This window comes from Orycteropus afer, unplaced genomic scaffold, assembly GCF_000298275.1.
Source record: "Orycteropus afer afer isolate SDZICR_OR568_19922 unplaced genomic scaffold, OryAfe1.0 scaffold00026, whole genome shotgun sequence".
In the NCBI taxonomy this organism is placed as follows: Eukaryota; Metazoa; Chordata; class Mammalia; order Tubulidentata; family Orycteropodidae; genus Orycteropus; species Orycteropus afer.
Genome location: NW_006921613.1, coordinates 134,758 through 140,382, shown reverse-complemented (window position 1 = coordinate 140,382; position 5,625 = coordinate 134,758). Strand labels below are relative to the sequence as shown.

The window sequence follows — 5,625 nt, the reverse complement described above, 5'->3', positions numbered from 1 at the left end:
AGGAGTGGCTGGTGGGTTTGAACCACCGCCCTTCTGGTTAGCAAATGCCTTTGGCACTACACCACCAAAGCTCCTTCTTCAAATAAGAGAAACTATATTATTGGCAATCACATTGCCTTTAGAGTCATTGTCTCCACTATACTAACTACACTCTTTTAGCATTCGTTAACAAAAGTGTCAAGTAGATACATGACACCACGCCAGAGACAATGTATATTTTCCCACACACCATACAGAGGTGGTCCCAACACTAAGGTAGCATGGAGTTGAGTTCATGCAAACTTCAACTCACCTCACTTCTGTGGAGTTGGTTCTAACTTGTAGCAAATCCTCCTTGTGTTTCTAAGGTGGTGGTGTCTCTACAGAAGTAGATTGCCCAGTCTTCTTTCCAAAGAGTGGCTGGTGGGTTTGAACCACTTCTATAAAACAGAAAAATCACCAGGCATTCTAATACAGGAGTTTAAATTTTCCAAATGAAAGTATATAGAACATAGAAGAAGAGTGCTAGAAATGTCCTTCTTTTTTTTTTTTTTTAAAGCAAAAACCACTCAGACTGCATTCACCCCCTCTTACCCTCCCGACCGGAAGCGAAGAACAATCATCAATAGCAGACGGCAGTTGCAGCAAAGCAACGCCAAAAGCCAGCTTCACGCTCAGGAGAGAGAACACTGCGTCTCTTCTTCATGGTTTTTGGTGTTCTACACGATCAGAGAAACTTCTCTAGTAATAAACTATAGAAATGATCCCTGAAAGTATAGTCTTGAAATGTCCTTCATTTTACAGGGGACCCATTCCTCTTACCCAGTTAATAATACCTTAATGGAGCAGAGCCTAACTAATTTGGCTACTAGATCAAAATTTGACATTTTTTGTACGTTTTTTTTCCCCCCCACAAATAAATGACCCATTATTTACTAATTAGTGCTTTCTTGTGAGAAAAGCAGGTTGTTGAATTTGGTCAGTCCACATCTTGTTCTGTTCAGCCTGGAGAAAGCTTTCCCTTGATTGACTTGTGTGTTCTGTGATTGACTAAAATGGCTATTCCTTGACTTTTATTGACAGCCATAGCCACTCCTAACTTAGTATTTCATACTACCTTTTATCAGTAATGTCATCTAATCCAGCTCCTACAGTTACATCTAGCTTTCATCTCCGCGTGGAAACTATTCTTTATTGTTACTTTATTTACTTAATTGTATGCATTCAGAGAATCATCAGCTCAACAAGAGCTGACTGCCCCACTCTGCCCAAGATTATACCTGTTAGCTCATTCCCAGGAAATAATACTAATATCTAATATTTACTGTTATCACTGTGTGCCATAAGCACTTCATATGTATTATTTAATTTAATCCTTTCAACAAAAGTAGGAGTAGGCACTATGGTTATTGCTAATTTAGAGAGAAAGAAACAAAGGTACAGAAAATTAAAGATGACTAAGATAATATAACTATGAAGTGATGAAGCCAGAGTTTAAGAATCCACATGCCAAAAAAAAAAAAAAAAAGAATCCATATGCCAAACCACTGGACCATATGGCCATCCAAACAAATCACCAAAGAGAGGCTCCTCAGCAATAAACTGAAGCTGTAAGGGAGCAGGCAAACTTTTCTCATCATCCCCAGATATGGGGAGTAGTGCAGTGAGAGTGAGTTGGCCCTAAGAAGCATCTATTACCAACTTCTATCTCAAAACATGTTAGAATTCCAGATAAGTAGAATATATCTGATAAGAGTCTATTACTTGCCTAATGCTTGCTCAGACACATGCAGAATTAACTACTAAGTATAACTTCCTTCCTTTATGTTCAAGTTTTTGCAGAGAGATGAACAAACTAAGGTGTAAATTGGTCATATTTCAGAGACTAAACTTGCCATCATGAAAAGCCATAGTAGTATACCTTGTGCATACTTTGGCCAGACCTGAGCACTAAAGCCTAAAATCCTGTGTCCTCACTGTCCCAGTTACACAGAAAGAATCTATTTTTTTCTAATGTAGTCCTCCTCAGTTTTATTTCCCGTCTTTGAGCCACAGAACACATTAATTCTCAATTATTCATACTCAGGGCCCCAATCTGCAGTTCTTCTGTAGGCAAAACTGTAATAGGAAGACAGAAAAATTACAGTAGTCCCCCGCTTATCTACAGGGATACATTTTAAGACCTACAGTGGATGCCTGAAATAGCAGATAGTACCAAACCCTATGTATATTATGCTTTTTCTTATACATGTATACTTACAATAAAGTTTAATTTATAAATTAGGCACACTAAGAGATTACTAAGCACTTACCATGCATGGTGGCTTTAACTTTTGCAGTTTGAGATGTGACAATAAAATTTAGCAAGAATTTCTTTTTCCTTCTTCACAATGTCACAGATGAAAGATTCATTCCTACCATAGATGTAAACAACTTCAGCGTATGTTTTTCTTTTCCTTTCCTTATTAAGTGGAGAACTTTCACCTTTTCACTTAAAAGAAGCACTTTATGGCTTCTCCTTTGCATATTCAAATTGCCAGCATCACTACTCTTGTGCTTTGGGGCCTTTATAAAATAAAATAAAGGCTACATGAACATTAGCACTGTAATACTGTGACAGTTGATCTGATAACTGGCAGGTAGCATATACAGGGTGGAAATGCCACACAAAGGGATAACTTTCTGGACAAAGGATGATCCATGTTCCTGGTGTGATGGAGTGGTCCAGCATGAGATTTCATCACACTGCTCAAAATGGTGCACAATTTAAAAGTTACAAATTATTATTTCTAGAATTTTCTATTTAATATTTTCAGACTGTTGTTGACCATGGGTAACTGGAACCATGGAAAATGAAACCATTGGTAATTGTAACTCTTTCCATTGAGAATAATGTTGGCTGTTGGTTTTGTGTATATACCCTTAATTATGTTGTGGAATTTCCCTTCAATTCCTATTTTGCTGAGTGTTTTTAAATCAAGAATGGGTGTTGGATTTTGTCAGATGTCTTTTCTATATCAACTGATATGATCATGCAGTCCTTTTGTGTTATTTATGTGCTGGATTATGTTGGTAGTTTTTCTAATGTCGAACCATCCTTGTATAAACCAAAAAAAACCCCAAACTCACTGCCGTGGAGTCGGATCCAACTCATAGAGACCCCTCTTTGGGTTTCCAAGGTGGTATCATTACAGGAGTAGATTGCCCAACCTTCTTTCTGAGAAAAGAACTTCTTTTTTGAACCTCCAGCCTTCTGGTTAGCAGTCAAATGCCTTAGGCACTACACCACCAGAGCTCCCATCCTTGTATACCTGGTATCAATTCCACTTGGTCATGATGTAATATTTTTTGATATGCTATTGGATTCTATGTTGTTATTGTTGTTATGTACCGCCGAATCGGACCCAACTCATAGTGACCCCTCCTTGGGTTTCCAAGGCAGTAACACTACGGAAGTAGATTGCCCCATCTTCCTTTCGAGGAGTGGCTGGTGGGTTTGAACCGCCAGCCTTCTGGTTAGCAGTCAAGTGCCTTAGGCACTGTGCTACGAGAGCTCCCCTGGATTCTATAGGCTAGTATTTTCTTGAGAATTTATTAAAAATGTATAAAAATTTCAACATCTCAACAACAAAAAAGACACGCAATCCAATTAAAGAATGGACAGAGAACATGAACAGACACATCATCAAAGGAGACATTTGGGCAACTAACAAACACATGAAGAAATGTTCATGATCATTAGCCATTAGAGCAATGTTCACCCCAGCATTAATAAAAGTTAAATAAAACAGAAAACAACAAATGCTGGCAAGGGTGTGGAGAGACTAGAACCCTCATACATTTCTGATGAGATTGTAAATGGTACAACCACTGTGGAAAGTGGTGTGGTGCTTCCTTAAGAAGATGGAAATAGAAAAACCATATGGTCAAGCAATCCCATTACTAGTTATATATCCCAGAGAAATAAGAGCCATGACACAAACAGATATACGCACATCCATGTTCATCTCAGCATTATTCACAATAGCAAAAAGATGGAAACAACCTAAATGCCCATCAGCAGGTGAATGGATAAGCAAACAATGGTACATATACACAATGGAATACTATACAATGTTGAAGAATAGGGATGAATGTGCAAAATACCTCATAACATGGATGGAGGACATTATGATGAGTGAAATTAGTCAGTTACAAAAGGACAAACAGTGTATGAGACTACTACTGTAAATAGTCTAGAAAAGGATTGCACACAGAAAGAAGCATGCTTTGAAGGTTACCAGGGAAGGAAGGGAAGGAAAGGGTAAATAACTAAATGTAGTGTTGTTGTTGTTGTTATGTGCTGTTGAGTCGGACCCGACTCATAGCAACCCCTCCTTGGGTTTCCGAGGCGGTATTGCTACGGAAGTAGATTGCCCAACTTTCCTTCCAAGGAGTGGCTGGTGGGTTTGAACCGCCAGCCTTCTGGTTAGCAGTCAAGTGCCTTAGGCACTATGCTACCATAGTTCCTAACTACAGAGTAGGTACATATTACTTTGGGTGAAGGGAAAGTTAATATAATAAGGGGGAGTTCAGCACAAAATGATCAAGGCAGCAGACAATGCAGGGAGGAGCAGAAGAGTTAAAGGCAACAAAGGTGAATACTATTACATACAATCCTGCAACAGCAGTAATAATAATAATCTACGAGTAGATACATAGACACTCAAGCTGAACAGGGATAGGAAGGCAAATGAGACTACACCAACAAATATCTATAGGTTTGACAGAGGGTATTTCTACCTATGTGTTTATATATGATGCAAATATATCCATGAATATAGTAGAGTATACAGCAGGCAAAGTTATGAAAACTTCTTAGTCATAACCAAACACCTTGAAGGAATGAGTTACTGGGTATGGAGGCTCAGGACCACAGTCTCAGGGGACCTAAGCTCAAATAAAAAGATTTTTAACAAAACCCACTCTTGTCTGCATATGATTATACATAAGCACATATTAGAGACCGAAAAGTAGAGGTGTTTCAAAAAGCATTGACAACAAAAGATTCTTCAGCAAAGCCAAGTAAATGGAGAATTATTACATAATTCATCCAACTGCCTTGCTCTCAAGGAACTTTCAATTCATTGAGAAAGAGGGTCACAAATAATTACAACAAAATAGTAATGTTGTTGTTTGGTGCTGTTGAGTTGACTCCAACTCATAGCAACCCTATGTACAACAGAACAAAACATCACTTGGTCCTGAGCCACTCTCACAATCTTGCTATGTTTGAGCCATTGTTACAGCTACTGTGTCAATCATCTTGTTGAGGTTCTTCCCCCTTTTCGCTGACCCTCTATTTTATCCAGCATGATGTCCTTCTCCAGGGACTGGTCCCTTCTAATAACATAACCAGAGTAGGTGAGATGAAATCTGGCCATTCTTGCTTTCAAGGAGCATTCTAGCTACACTTCTTCCAGGACAGATTTGTTCATTCTCCTTGCAGTCCATGGTATTTTTTACTATTTGCCACCACCACAGTTCAAAGGCATCAATTCTTCTTTGGTCTTCCTTATTCATTGTCCAGCTTTCACATACATATGAGGCAATTGAAAATACATGGCTTGAGTTAGGCACACCTTAATCTTCAAAGTCAAATCTTCA

General features: G+C 38.6%; 1 non-coding gene across 1 annotated transcript; it reads right to left on the bottom strand.

The window, feature by feature from the left end:
* Nucleotides 1-543: 543 nt before the first annotated feature.
* On the bottom strand, nucleotides 544-762 carry LOC122152285. Its single transcript, XR_006164498.1, has one exon. It is a non-coding gene; the product is annotated as a small nucleolar RNA U3 (small nucleolar RNA).
* Nucleotides 763-5,625: the final 4,863 nt, after the last annotated feature.